General features: G+C 38.9%; 1 protein-coding gene across 1 annotated transcript in view; it reads right to left on the bottom strand.

The window, feature by feature from the left end:
- LOC135219591 (dedicator of cytokinesis protein 7-like) overlaps positions 1–16005 on the bottom strand; it is a 492066-nt gene that overhangs the window by 115245 nt on the left and 360816 nt on the right.

A 16005-nucleotide genomic window follows, 5' to 3' on the forward strand; every position in this document is an offset into this window, starting at 1 on the left:
AAGCTCATGAATTGAAATTAATAAAAAGGATAACGAAAACATCATTAATAGATCAATCTTCATTAAGTAATTAATAGTAGAATATAAACTTAATATCTAAAGTTAAGAATATAACTTATATTATAGCTTAATCCCGAAATATGTATACATCAATCTTAATTTCTAAACTTAAGAATATAACTTATATTGATAACTTAATTACTAAATATGTATACATAAAACAAAATTGTAAAAGAGTCATATACATTTAATAATGCAATATATACAGGTATGATTAAGCCGAATCTAAGAATGAACGATATTCTAAGGAGAAGCATGATACTTGGGTGGCTGAATCTGATCTACCGAGGTGAGAGCATCGTGGCGAGATAGAGGAGTGGACAGGTAGAAAGTGACAGTATAAGGAATGGGACGAAATTGAAGTAAGGAAAGTTAGTCAGAAGAGATTAAACTCCCCGCTGCTATAGTGGAAAATTTTAAGGCTTGAATATTTCTTAGATAGTGGCGTTTTAAAGACCCGAGGAGATTTCCAACCCGTATACTTCTTAAGGTCATCAAAATTCATATTTTGAAAATAATTAATTGAGGTAGCTATAGCCCGAATATCATGAGCATGTGGAAAAGATTCTGGATTAGCTTGCTTTATGAAGTAGAGTATTTGCTGTCTAATACCTTGAATTGAGATAGTACCCCTGTTCTCTGGCAAATAAATGACCAGAGGAACATGAGGAGGATAGCTAAAAAGGCTTTAAGAGTTACCACAGGACATAGGGATGTATCCTGAGGTAGAGGAATAATTTTCCAAGGAGACCATCTATTTTGAGGATCTTCATTTTTAGCTAGAAAACTCCTATCCGGAGAAAGCAGTACTTCTCCTGATGGGAGGAAATCTAAGTTCTCAGGATTACGTGAGAGAGCTGCTAATTCTGATATTCTGGCACCTGAGGCCATGGCTGTAAGAAACAAAGTTTTTCTCAGTAGAGAAATGTAAGAGCAAGATTCGTTGTTGATATCCGAGGCTAGTTTTAAAACATCGTTTAAAACCACGTGACCTTTTGAGGACGAATTGTAGGTCTAAGTCGAGCACAAGCTTTGGGAATGGATGAAAAATAAGAATCTGCTAAATTAATATTAAATCCAACTTGAAAAATCTTTTTCAGAGCCGACTTAATCGTAGTAATAGTACTAGCGGCTAGGCCTTTATCAAACAAGGTTTTAAAAAATGAAATGGCCAAATTTGGGGTCATTTGAAGAATATCTAAATTCTTTATAAACTCCGCTAACTTCTTAACAGCCGAATCATATTGCCTAAGCGTTGAATCCCTTTTGTCAGATTCTATGAATAAGACGTTCTCCGGATCGATATTTGCATCTTTATGAGCAGCAAATTTCATGAAGTCCACAAAGTTAGGGTTTGAACTACTCTTGAGGAAGCTGACACAGTCTGAGTTTGAACTATTTGTGTCAACTTTGGATGTGGGATCCGTCTGGGATGGAGCTTCAGCTCTAGTAGGAGCGGAAAACCAATTGCTTTTGGGCCAGTTGGGTGTTACTAGGGCCACTGATCCTTTGAAGAAACGTAGTTTGTGTAGCAACCACCTTCATCAGAAGATTCACTGGAGGGAACAGATAAATCTTCTGCCAGTGGTTCCAATCTAAGGTTTATGCGTCCATGGCATAGGCCTGAGGGTCCAGGTTGGGGGCTACGTAGCAAGGAAGTTTGTGGTTGGTGCATGTCGCAAACAAGTCTACCTGGAGATCTGGAACTAGTCTGGTTATCCACCGAAATGAATTCATGTCTAGGGACCACTCCGATTCTAAAGGCTTGGTTCTGGATAAAGCGTCCGCTATAACATTTTTTACTCCTGCCAGATGTGTTGCTGACAGGAACCAGTTTCTTTTTGCTGCCAAGGAAAATATTGCTACTAGAACATGATTCAGATTGGGTGATTTGGAACCTCCTCTGTTTATGCAGTGGACTACCACTGAATTGTCTGAGACTATCCTCACATGACTTGTCTTGTGGTGATGCAATTGTTTCAAGGTTAGAAACACTGCCATTGCTTCCAACACATTTATGTGAAACTGTTTCATATTGAGTGACCAGATTCCCCTGAACATTTGGTGTTGGTAGTAACCCCCCCAACCACTGAGTGACGCGTCTGTATGAATCGTCACTTGAGAAGGGGGGTATAGTAAATGGAACTGATTTGGTCAGTTTCTTGGACTGTGTCCATGGGAGTAGTCTCTTTATTAAAACGGAGGGAATTGTAGATACTTTGTCTCTTAAATGTATCTTTGCTCTCTTTTTCCAAACTCGATTGATGTCTTTGAGTTTGGCTTTCAGTAGGACGTCTGTTACTGAGGCAAATTGGAGTAAGCCGAGAATTCTTTCTAAAGCTCGTCTTGTTATCATTTTGTTCTTGATCAATTGTTTCGTTGCTAATGCTATCTCTTTGGCTTTCTTGGGTGGAAGAGATAGCTTGTGCTCTTTCAAGTCCCAATGAATACCCAGCCAATCGAACTGACTTGCTGGTTGTAGCCGGGATTTTTCGAAGTTCAACTGAAATCCTAGACTTTGCAAGAACTGAATTACTTTGTTTGTTGCTTTGTGGCAATCTTCTACTGTTTTCGCCCAAATGAGCCAATCGTCTAGGTAGGCTACTAGCATATTCCTTGGTTCCTGAGTTTGTTGCAATACTGTCTCTCCTAGTTTCGTAAATATCCTGGGAGCAATGTTGAGGCCGAACGGCATCACCTTGAATGCCATAGGATTTTCTGCCTAAGCGGAAGCCTAGGTAGGGAGAGAAATTTCTTGCCATCGGACATGATATAAGCGTCTGTAAGATCTATAGAGGTGGTGACGGCCCCACGGGGAAGTAAGGTCCGTACCTGTGAGACAGTCAGCATACGGAACTTGTCGCAGAGAATGTAAGAATTCAGTTTGGACAAGTCCAGGACTACTCTTCTTTTGTTCGAATTCTTCTTTGGAACAGTGAACAGACGTCCCTGGAATTTTAGGCTTTTTACTCTCTTTATAGCTTTTTTCTGTAGGAGATCTTTGGTGTATTCTTTCAGATCTGGTGTAGGTGTCTGAAAGAAATTCACGGAGGAGGTGGGGACCCCTTCTTCCACTTCCAACCCAGACCCTTGGAAACAATACTGTGTGCCCAAGGGCTGAAGGTCCATTGATCTCTGGAACCGGTACAGTCTCCCTCCTACCCGGTCCTTCTCATTGATTATGGGTCGGCTTGTATCCTCTACCACCCCTTGCGCCTCTGGTTCTAGGTCCGCCACGTTGGCGGAACTGTCCTCTAGCTCTATTACCACCGGATTGTCTAGGGTATCCTCGAAAGGCTCCGGTGGCTTCGTAGGCCGGGTTAAATGCCGGAGAAGACATCCATGTTGCAGTGGCTGGTGACTGTCCGCCCTGAGGTGCGGGTACAATCATAAATTGTTGTGGTTGAGTGGTTTTTGATGTCGAAGGTTTCGACACTTGGGTTGGAGGATTTGTTTGTTGTCGTTGCTGACTTCGGAACCCCTTGTAAGTAGTAAAATACCTTTGTTTCTTCTTTGGGTTCTGGTGCTTTGCTGTAGGGTCGAACTTCCGTTTGGAAGAGAGACCCCAACGAACTCGAAGGTTTTGGTTCGTCCTGGCCGCCTCCTGTAGCACCTTGTCTACTTCTTCTTGAGGAAAGAGATTCTTTCCCCAGAAGAAGAAGCTTGATCAGTCTATTAGGCTCGTGCCTAATAGTCGCCTCAGCTAACACATGTTTCCTGCAGCTTTTTCCTGGCTGCAATGAATTCATGAAGGTCCAGCTGATAAGTTTGTAAGAGGCTCTTAGCTAAGACCTTGAAAAGCTGTTTTCTTTATATATGGAGGCCACCAACTCCAGTGATGTCACTGCGTTGATGGACCTAGCCAACCTTGATCTTGCCTCAAACTCTGCCTTAAGTAAGTTATCCGGCAGTTTCGGGAGTCTTTCTGAAAACAAAGAAGACGCACAGTCTGCGTCTAGTTTTCCGACTGTGAAAGTCGACGGAACGTCCTGCCAGAATTCTCTAGTGGCTGGCATGAGGAGGGAGGTAGCATCCGTCTCTTTGAGAGTCGGCATTGGCAGATCATCATTCTCAGCCTGAATTGTAAGCTCTGTGGTCTTATCAATGAACGGAGAAGCGATGTCCTGTGGAGATGTAAAGATCGTATACGATCCTTTGTGAGGGGTTAATTTTGTATTTGTACAACCCCAATCAGTCATAATGCGAGCCCAGACAGCTTGGGCTTGTTCCTTCGGGAAAATAACTGTTTCCTTAGAACTTTATCCATTCTGACTATGCATTCTCCGTCAGTCCTGACAAACCCATTGAAAGGAAACCTGAAGTCCTTCTGGGTAGAACTCGAAATCTGACAATGGTCGAGTACCCAGACCCTCAAGGGTTAGTGTGCCATCCAAGTATGGAGCGTGGAGTGCAAACCGCCAAGGGTTGTTCTTATCGAACGGCGGTAATTTTGATGCATCCGGAACTGTCGATGGAGCAGCTTGAGTTCCGGATTGGAGTATGCCTGCGATCAGATCTCTGATCGGCTTTAGCTGCTCCGCCACTATGTCAGTCACCGACTGCGTGGCTGGAGTGGGAGCCGGAGTAGGAGGAATTCTCTCATCCAGCCTCTCATCCACTACCTCTCTAAACCTTGACAAAAGTTTGTCCACGAGGAGGTCAGATTGTAAGTCAAGCTCCGTCGTCTTGGGTTTAGCGGACTTACCCCTCTGTCCTTTAGAAGGAGGAGGTGCCTTGGCAGCTGGCGAAGAATCATACGACGTCGATGGCCTAGGGGCCGGAGACGACGCTGATTTCGCCAACGGAGTTGACTTAGACGCCTTCGATGAAGGCTTTGATGCTTCAAAGGCTTCACCTTGGGTCGGACTGACCTAGAACCTTCCCAAGGTGAAGGCACAGATTTATCGAAACCTAGAAAAGAAGAGGAAGAAGAAGAGGGGGTAGGAGAAATGAAGGATCCTGCCGGAACCTCTACGCCACTTACCTGCTCATCCATCGGTTCTAGATGGATGTCTAGAGCAGCCAACATCTCCCGTCACGGTTGTTGGTCGTCCTGGTTTGGAGCCATAGCCGCTCGAATGGCTTCTATAATCGGAGCAGCTACTTCACTCTTCACTCCAGCCGACGGAGAACCGGGGAACAGACGGGTAGCTAAAGTGCTATCCAACACATAAGGGCAACCTTGTGGAGCATTACGGGCCGGCCGAATCCAGACACCCACTGTCGAAGACTTGCCTTGGCCGCCTTCAAACTCTCCTCATCCGCCTGTAAGAGGGGATAGGAATAAACGGGTCGTATTGACTAACAATTAAACTATAATTATGTCTCTATTAATCAAACAATCACGAATTGTATACCCATTTTGTTACTCGATCTTACCTCATCGTTTAACAAGATTGAGGTCAACTCAAAACACCATGCGCAAGACTCCGGGAACCAGATCATGTACGGGGTCTGGCCTTCTTCAGCAATGAAAGAGATCGAGCAATGAGCGTGGGACCGACAGCAGTCATGTCCCACCGGATCACTGAAATTCCCAGGACATCCTTGGAAGGTGCAACGGACTTTCTGTAATATATATTTTAAATAAGTACTCACTCTCCTTAATGAACTAACTTAGAAATAGAGCATGCAAGTATTCTTAACTTAGCATGCATGTAAAGTCTCGTTGTAGCTAACACTATTAAACGGAGAGTGTAACGTATGTTAAACCGAAATATTCACAATTTTATTCCGTATATCCCGGATGTCCGGTGATCTCCGGAGAAAATGACTACCGTATCAACAAGGTAAATCCATATTTCTTTTTAGAGAATAATATTTAATCTTGCTAATCTCCGGTGAAGTACATTACCGGAGCCATATTACCGGAGGCTGAGGATGTGTACCATATCGAGAAAACGGAAAGCCTAACAGGGGAAGGTGTTCCCAATCGGCCTAGGCAATGCCGGAGATTATGTGCCAAAAACATTCATACACATGATAAAATCAACTAACATTTCTAATGGTAACCTTTAATAAGAAACGGAGTCCCGTCGGTGGATCTCCGGCGAACGGAGTTCCGTAAGGTAATTCTTATTGAATTATCTACCACTCCACCTTTTCCATATCTTCCCCAAGCCATGGCGGGGGGAGAAAAAGAGGGAGGGGGACTAAATAGAACATGCTGGGCGGAATACCGAAAGAAACGCAAATGGCGGCCGATAGTGGTTGATCTTAACCATGATGTTAATGGACCATTCGCGATAACTTATAGCGTATAGCACCACCAAAACCAGAATTACCGATTAAAGTTAATTCTAAACGGTAAAGGCGGGAACACTATAGCAAGTGGTTCCCAAGACTACGTTTATAATTGGCATTAACACTTGGTGGTACTCTATGATACAATGTTATCGGTCTGGACCAAGAACAGAGGCCTAGGCTAACTATGTTCAAGAATGGTACTACCTCATGTATGGAAAACCTTGAATGAAAACATAAAATATAATAGTTTATCTAGATTAAACTAAAGCCTAATAACCTTAATACGTAGCCAAGCTTAAAGTACAATCAGGTCACGAAAGAGGGGGATTAATCCAGCCTCTTTTGCACACGGAAGGGGGACATCTTTCCCCAATTCCTTGTAACCTATGTACTTAGAACTGTTTAAGATAGTACTTAACTCAGACTAACAAAAGGGGAAATAATCCAACCTTGCTAGTAATATTGTTCGAGCGGGCTACTACAAGGTAACTGAAAAGAGGGGGATGTCTCCAGCCTCTTCCAGTACTAGACAGTAGTTAATACACTTCGTATATGAACGACAAGTTCCTTATGATAAACCATAAAACTACATAAACTGATATTCATAAATAAAGACATGAGTAAGCGAGGAAGAGAGGACTAGCGTAAAACACCACAAAAGGCCAACCGTAACCGCGGCCTGATGGTCTGACGCGGTATTTCACCTTATAGACTAAAACAGTAAAGAATTTTCTCAACGTTTTAAATACTGTTTGGACATGTAAGATGCTAATAAATATGCACTACTTCTGACTGTCCAAAGGAGCCCTCTTCCTCGCTTAAACAAGACTACTTTATTTATAATCATAACGGGACTCGTGAGGTCCAATATTATAAACTGTGCAAATACGTACAACTCTGTCTTAAACTGAATTATAATCTGCACAGTAAAAACTCTGTGAGACGAACTATCGAATGTGGCATTAAAAAGGAAAGCTAAAAGCTATCTTAAAATACACGTAGGGGCATACCGAAACCAACATGCTTTGTTTACGATCGGTTGTAAGCGCATGGCCGGTACCATGCTATAAAACCCCAAAATTACGTGTAAATACCGATTCATAAGCTGTTTTTTACAAGAAAACAGAATTTATGGTACTTAACATTGGTCCAGGTGAAGGTAGAGCTTCAGCCATGATGAAATAAATCCAGAAATCGTAGGAAAATACAGACACAATTCGCACAATTACAACGCTCACTGAGTCCAAAAGAAGGATGTAAGATGGCGCTCGCATCGGGCGGGGACTGGGTGAGTCGGAGCGGTGTGGTTGAGACCGCTGTATCGGCACATCCCGTGTTCATATGTTGACGAAGGAGTAATCTAATTGGAAGATGACCTGTGTTTAGTGGCTTTCACACGCCCTTTCTTTATACACGACGCCCTTGAGGTGCTCGCGCGAGGGTAGTAACCTCTGCATACCAATGGTTTAACTTTCTCTGGTATATTTGGAAATTATTTATATCAGAAAAGTATTAAGAAGGACCTTTTCACGGCGAACACAGGTCGACCCAGAAAGAAAGTATCTGTGACACATCTCGGAAATTATTTTGTCACTTTGACATAATTTTTGTACCATTTTAAATTAGTCGTTACATGAAGTATTATATATGAAAATGTGTGCATTTTTTATGTAGAATACAACAAAAAATGCTCATGATTGTAGCTTTTATCAGTTTTGAGATATTTTCATATAAATAACGATAAGTGCCAAAAATTTCAACCTTTGGTCAACTTTGACTCTACCGAAATGGTCAAAAAACGCATTGTAAGCTAAAACTCTTATATTTTAGTAATATTCAATCATTTACCTTCATTTTGCAACTAATTGGAAGTCTTTTAGCACAATATTTCGATTTATGGTGAATTTATGAAAAAACTTTTCCTTACGTCCGCGCGGTAACTCTTCCGAAAAAATCATACATGCGATTGTGGTAATGTTTGCACCAATTTTAAAATTAGCCGTTACATAAAGTTTTATATATGGAAATGTGCGCAATTTCATGCACAATACAACTAAAAACAACCCATGGTTGTAGCTTTTATCAATTTTGAAATATTTTCATATAAAAAATGATAAGTGACAAATTTTCAACCTTCGGTCAACTTTGACTACCGAAATGGTCGAAAAACGCAATTGTAAGCTAAAACGCTTATATTCTAGTAATATTCAAGCATTTACCTTAATTTTGCAACAAATTGGAAGTCTCTAGCACAATATTTTGATTTATGGTGAATTTATGAAAAAAAATTACATTTTCTTTATGTCCGCGAGCGGTAACTCTCCGAAAAAATCATACGTGCGATTGTGGTAATGTTTGCACCATTTTAAAATTAGCCGTTACATAAAGTTTTTATATATAAAAATGTGCACAATTTCATGTAGAATACAACAAAAATAATTGAAGGTTGTAGCTTTCCTCATTTTCGAAATATTTGCATATAAATCATGATAAATAGAAAAAAAAACCACGTTCGGTCAACTTTGACTCTACCGAAATGGTCGAAAAAATGCAATTGTAAGCTAAAACTCTTACAGTCTAGTAATATTCAGTCATTTATCTTCATCTTGAAACAAATTCAAAGTCTCTAGCACAATATTTAGATTTATGGTGAATTTAAAAATAAAACTTTCCTTCCCTCCGCGCGCGGATTCTCCGCCACAAATCTCTGAAATGCGTACGTCCCATTCTCGGAATATTTGCTCCATTTCATATTAGGCATTTCATAGAGTTTTATATATGAAAATGTGCGCATTTCATGTAGAATAAAACGAAAAATTTTGAAGGTTTGTAGCTTTTCTAATTTTTGAAATAATTGCATATAAAAAAAATATATAAAAAAAATTTGACATTCGGTCAACTTTAACTCGTCAGATATGGTCGAAACTGCAATTTTAAGCTAATACTCTTACAGTATAGTAATATTCAATCATTTATTTTGAAAGAAATTGGAAGTCTCTAGGAACATATTTAGATTTATGGTGAATTTTTGAAAAAAAAATATTTGTTTACGTCCGCGTGTTACGAATTCATGCATTATTTTGTGATATATTTTCTCTGTGTTGCTTTGATTTTTTTACAATGTGTTATGTACCAAAATGATTGCAATTTAGTGTACATTACAAAGAAAAAAAAGTAACTTGTTACCTTTAACCGTTTTGGGCACAGCGTGATTTGAATACATTTACATATAAAATTTTGTTTTCGCGCTATCATATATCGCATTATTTTATATATGATAATGATAATTTTTATAATTTCTGATGGTTGCATACTAAACTTCAGCCAATGACAAAAAAAGGAGCCAAAAATGAACTCTTAATCTTGAAAACTAAGCGCGCTGTGATTTTTTGAAAAAAATATTTTTTCCGCTTCCGCGCTCACTCCGAAACACCTCCGGCACACGGGAGACAATTTTTATTTTACCGCTTCGGTGTTTAAGGGATAGTATGTAGTAGCATTTATGACTTGGACCATCGAGGGATGGTTCTCTTGTTTGTCACTTTTTCATAAGTTTTATTTCAACAGAAATCTTTCACATTCACAATTGATCCATGATCTCCTTTATCTGCTGAGAGCAACCATTTGCTGATCAACAGCAGCAATATGCATTAAAGTGCTTTGCTGTCATACTTCTCAGTCATAGAGGTCCTGTGTTCCTCACACTGTTGGACTGTGGGACATTGTCCCAGAGGATGTCGTGCAATTGGAACTTCAGAAGTTCAAGCGAAGATGCAATGCATTACTGCCTTAGTATGAATCTCCTTCTTCCTAATGAACACCATATTCTTTGGAAGCTTGAATTTCAAGTCAGTGGCCCCTGAGAGCTTCTTCCATATGAATAGGTTTCATTTAATGGATAGTAATAATATGTAATAGTAATAATGACAATAGTAATAGTGATAATACAGGATGTCCCCTTTTATTGTTGGGGGTTCCGTTCATGGCAGGGTGCTGATCAGCGAAAACCACCATTAACTGAAACGCGGCAGTTTATGGTGCTTATGGGGCTTAGTTTCAGTTAATGGCACCTCTGTTAGGTATCTTATGATGCCGTAACTCTATTATCACCACCTTATGGCACCAATAACCGAAACTGGCCTGTTATGGTATCATAAATCACTGATTTTATGGCGCTAGACAAGAGCCATAAAACCGGTCACCATTAACCGAGACTGCCGATAAGCGGGGACGGGTGCCTACAATGATAATAATATGAAGCTTAAATTTATTTAGGAAATGTCAAATATTTGGTGCTGGTATCTCAGCAACTATATCTCATGACAGTTCAACTGCATCAGTGGCCTGTGGAAAACTTAATAGACGTTAGGACCAGATATATTCCGGGAAAGGGAATGTAATAACAGAGGTTGGAAGTCATTAGTTTTCAAATTTATACCAGAATTTGTGGCTAAGATGCAGAGTCCATTAGTTGTAGATGACAGATTTGTCTCCTTTTCTATATGCTCTTTCGGAGACTTTGTGGATGATGACCCTGAAGAATTGCTATCATATCCTGTCAGAGTACTGTGGGCTTATTTTAAGAAGAACTTGACATCTGAGACCTATGTGTCGAAAACTTTTTGTTAGCACTGGCTGGTCAAGAAAGAAGTGTCCAAGAAAACAATATCATTTTGGTTAAGGGGAACGATCAGGAGTGCATATTTGACAGAAACAGAAGTGTCAGATAGTGTTGTGAGAGCTGGAGCGCATGAAATCAGAGGTTTGAGCTCTTCTTTGGCATTCAAGAAGAATATGTCTGCTCAGAGAATTTTGAAAGCGTTGTGTGGCTACAACAAACCATTTTCACTTCCTTTTACTTGAAAGACATTGCCTATAGGTCCTTGGATACTTTTTCCTTGGGTCTGGTGGTGGTTGCTCAACAAGTTGTGTAGCTCATCCAGTACCCCTGGCAGTTCAGTTTGTATCTAGATTAAAATGAAGGTATGAAAGTAGATTGAATGAGATGACTGGTCTCTTCTTTTCTATGTTTTCTATCTACCTCTTTACCTACGGGCTGAAAGAAGAAGACTACCATCATAAGCTGGAATGGAGGAGTTACAGGTGAGTAAGATAGCCATGCTCTTAGAGTGATCAATAATGTAAGGTACCTTTCAGTACCAACACATCTCTCTCTGTAGCAAGGAGAGAGAAAGAGATGATGATAAACTTACATGAGAGGATATGTGGGTTTGTTATTGGAACAGGTAGCTCCCCATCTTCCACAAATGCAATGAACTATGACGTAGGAAACACCCAGAAATATGAACCTAGAGATACTCATATAACATAGGTTCTATGGTTGAGGTCAGTTGTTTTAGAATTCCTTTTATTCAGAAATTGACTAAATGTGGCAAACTCCTAGTCATTTAATAATACTTACTTCCCACCAATGAGTAAATCTTTCCTAATGTTAAAGACCGAAGGTTTGTTTCGCATATGAACAAGTGACAATTTTTTCAATCAATATATATTTTTCATAACTAACAAACCTGAGGTCTTAACTTATAATGGGCCCACCTCTAACCATACCCTCTGTCAGGTAAACTGGGATCAAGAGATGCCGAAGGCATTTTGGGAGCTCCCACATAGCCCATGATCAAGCACGGATGCAAATACGTAGTTCTTTGCGTACACAATTTTGTATTAATTTTACCAGTTTTCCAGCTGGCACAAGAAGAATTATCCTAATGTTAAGACCTCAGGTTTGTTAGTTATGAAAAATACAAATTGATTAAAAAATGTGTAATTTTTAGAAAATTTTATCAATTTATCTCAACCAGGTTAACCATACTGTGATATCAACTTATGTTGGTCAAGTTTTGCATTTGGTCCCATATTTTGCTGAGCCTCATGTAATGTCATTTGCTCTTTTCTTAATTTTTTTTTTTTTTTACATAGGAATGGCCAGAGTTTGTAACTAAACTGTGGAGTTTTTAATGTTGCACATTCTTCTAGCCCCATAAGATATATAATGGACGTAGATTGGTGCCAAGATGGCAAATGTTTTTCTAATTGTGAATGCTGTCTTTCCATGACAAAGTGTACCTCCATCATTCTTAGTATCATCTTGTAAGGATGCAAAGTTCAAGGCACCCCAGTCTCTGTTATGGGTCCTTCGTTTGTTACTACCAATCAGTGCACCGATATCCATCCACAACATCTGCCAAAACAAATAATAAAATAACCCATTAAGATAGAAACAATTGGAGGTGGTTCATTAAAATCAGTTATCCTGACCAGGAAGGCCTTGGTGAGGATCAAAAGACTGCATTCAAGAGTAGATGAAGGGAGGAAACGAGGTAGAAACATCTAAAAAGAGGCTCATAAAAGCAGCAACAACTCTAACTAGGGATTCAGCCAAGTAGAAGAACACAAGCTGCAGTTAACTTATCTCTTATCTTTTAATTATTGTTCATTTGTTGGTGCCTAGCACTAAAATATTCATATTACACTTTAAATCTTGAAAGCAGTAATCTACTGCACTCTGGTCTCAATTCAGTTGGTGATTTTTCTGTTTTCTCTGCCATTTCCATCTGCTTGTCTGATGTAAATACATATTCATTAATCCTATCCAATCTCTCTTTTCCTACCTGTTTCAGCTTCCAACTTGGCTCAGGGTTCTTAATTCTAATTTCATATTTTTAGTGTATCTTTTGTGTTGATAAACTGGGAGATTCTGAGCACCCATCCCTGGTCAGGATGAAGGGGGCATTTCTATACATATTTTGCTTATCCATTAAAGTGGCAAAATCCACAGGGAATTCTTTGGCTAAAAGCAACTAAAGGTATAGTCAGTTCCTTAAAAGTAAGTGCAAAATCTGCTGAGTAGACAAAACAGTGGTTCCCACTTATCGTCGGAATCGGTTAACGGTGTTTCAGTTTTACGCTGCTTGGGTAATGATGTCAGTAACCAGATTTTTGGGGCTGGTAAGCAATGTTCAATGCCAGTAAGCGATTTTCGACACCAGTAAGCAATTTAATCAGTTTTGGCAGGCAGTTTATCGGCGTTGGTAGGCGGTTTATGACATCATTAAGCAATTTTCGGCACCGGTAAGTGGTTTATTGGTGTTGGTAAGCTGTTTATTGGCACCAATCAGCACTTTAATCATCATAAACACCATTTATTACCATAATTATTGTGATGTTCTGGTTAACAACAATTTTTGATTGTTGGCACTCGGCTGAGAACAGAACCTCCATTGTTAACTGGGACTAACTTTAATGTTTTGTATATCTTGACTTATTATTTCAGTTTAGTATTTCTTAACTTTTTTTTATATTTCTTAACTTATTTAAAGCGTAAAATAAGCGTGATTTGTAAATCAACATGCTGTAAGCAAACAAATATACAGACATATGCAAATGAATAGCCGTCTTCCTCACCATTCACGTATTATCAAATCCATGTTGTATAAGTTAAAAATATAAAAGTCAGTTTATTTTGTTTGACAAGTGGTAAAAATAGAATGAATGTTATGTTTGATTTCCTTGGGTGTCTATTCACGAATAAAAAAGAGACATACAGGTTGCCTCTGGTTATCGGCAATCCAGTTTTATGCTACTTGTCTACCGAGAACGATAACTGGATTTTTGGCAGCGATCCTCAGATATCGCTGATTTTCGGTTATCACCGATTTTTGTTTATCGTTGTGCTTGTGGAAACGGAACCCCCACCGATAACCAGGGACTGCCTTTATAAGTAAATGGCAACATTTCCTTTGGGCAAATCACAGTGCCACAGTGTACTTCGTGAGTCATGCCATGCCCAGCTTTTTAGTGCATTTCGGAGTACAATTTTTTTGTCATAATAGGAGCAAAGATGAGATTTATTATAAGAGGAATATATAAAACTATATGCACTATGAGAATTAAAAAACAAAAGAAATCTGAATGATAGGCAAGTGTCTCCATTGGAGAAATGTCATGAATGTCAATCACCCAAGAGGAAGCTAAGTTACTGCAAAAATCTGCTTTCTGTCATACTTTGATAGTTGTTACAAAATAAGCAATACAGTGGGCCCTGGTATTCGCATTCTCCGGATTCACGGACTCATGCATTTGCAGATATCTCTTTGGAACATATCCACCCATTATTCTTGGGAAATTCACGTATCGAGGTGTTTTTCAATGAGGAATAATCACAAATTCCTTTTTTTTATCATTTTCATCATAGAATGCACATTTTGTGATGAAAACTATTAAAAAAACCAGGTATAAAAATTTTTTTAAAAAGTTTTTTTTAGTTTTTTTTTTTTAGTTTTAACTAGCAAAATAGGCCATTGTAAGCATTTTTATAGGGGTTTCAACTATTCACGGGTTTTAGCTGTTGGCAGGGGTGTCTGGTATGTGTCCCACATGAGTACAGGGTGACCACTGTACTGTTTTTATTTCACCATTTTGTCAAATCTTAATTCTTTTTTTTCTTTAAAAAGTAAAGGGCCATGCCTCAAGAAGACTGAACCAAAAGGTCAGATTTTTTTCATTTCCCTATGCAGGTATTTCAGTATTAGTTGTATAATAAATGGTAGGAATTTGAAGCTGGTCCCCACAATCATAAAGTATCAATGGTTACCTAATTTATAGTGGGGTCATATAGCAATGCCACCACACCCCATAATATGTGCAGGAGATAATGTATACAGGAAATTTTGTGCTATCTTACCTTTGAAGACAACAATTGAAGTGGTGAGGACTCATTGGGTTTTGGTGGGTAGAGACATTTTATTGTTTGTCAAAGTTGATGAATTCCATTGGTATTTATTAGAGTAAACTACTATAGTGTTTCAGGCTCAGAGGGTGGTACAATAACTTTCTTCAAAAATTTGTCAGGAACTGTTTTATATCTTTGATTAGCAATAATTTCCTGATCTGTAGTACACATACAGTGCAGTTACACTTCTTTTAACCACAGATCCTAAGAATTTAGGGAGCTAGAAGAAATTCATGTAAGAAATTATGTAACACTGTATCAATGATGTGCAGTAGTGTGACTGTGTATTGTGAAATACAGCTATTGTACCTAGTATGCATATGCATACAGTTACATTCCAAATTTATGAGCATATGATTGCCAGATGAACAAAAAGTGGCCCTTTCCACTTTTAAAATATTACAGTGGACGCCTCCTAATTTGCAGAGGATGTGTACCAGACCCCTCCCCCCCCAAGCAAATAGCTAAAATCTGCTGATACTTAAAAACCCTTCTAAATACACTTAGAACTGCCTATTTTGTTCATTCAAACAAGAAAACCCCTCAAAAAATGCTCATATCTGTATATTTTAATAGTTATCATAAAAAGTGCATTTAGTAATGAAACTTATATGAAAATACAGTAATTAGTGAATATTTCTCAGTGAAAAATACCGCAAATAGGCAGATTTCCCATAAATAATGGGTACAAATGGCCCACAGAGAAACCCGCGAATAGACGAGTTCGGAAATCTTGAGAATACGAATATGAGGGGTCCACTGTATGTACCTGGTAAGCATGAATTTAACAATGTACAGCACTGAAGTTTATAACTTTTAATACTTGAGAATATTGACCAAACATACCGTACTTTCAAAACCAAAAACACAGAAGTACCAAATATATATTATATATAGATATATACATATATGTATTATATATATATATATGTTTTTTCCATTCTGAT

Source organism: Macrobrachium nipponense, chromosome 1 (assembly GCF_015104395.2).
Source record: "Macrobrachium nipponense isolate FS-2020 chromosome 1, ASM1510439v2, whole genome shotgun sequence".
Lineage (NCBI taxonomy): Eukaryota > Metazoa > Arthropoda > Malacostraca > Decapoda > Palaemonidae > Macrobrachium > Macrobrachium nipponense.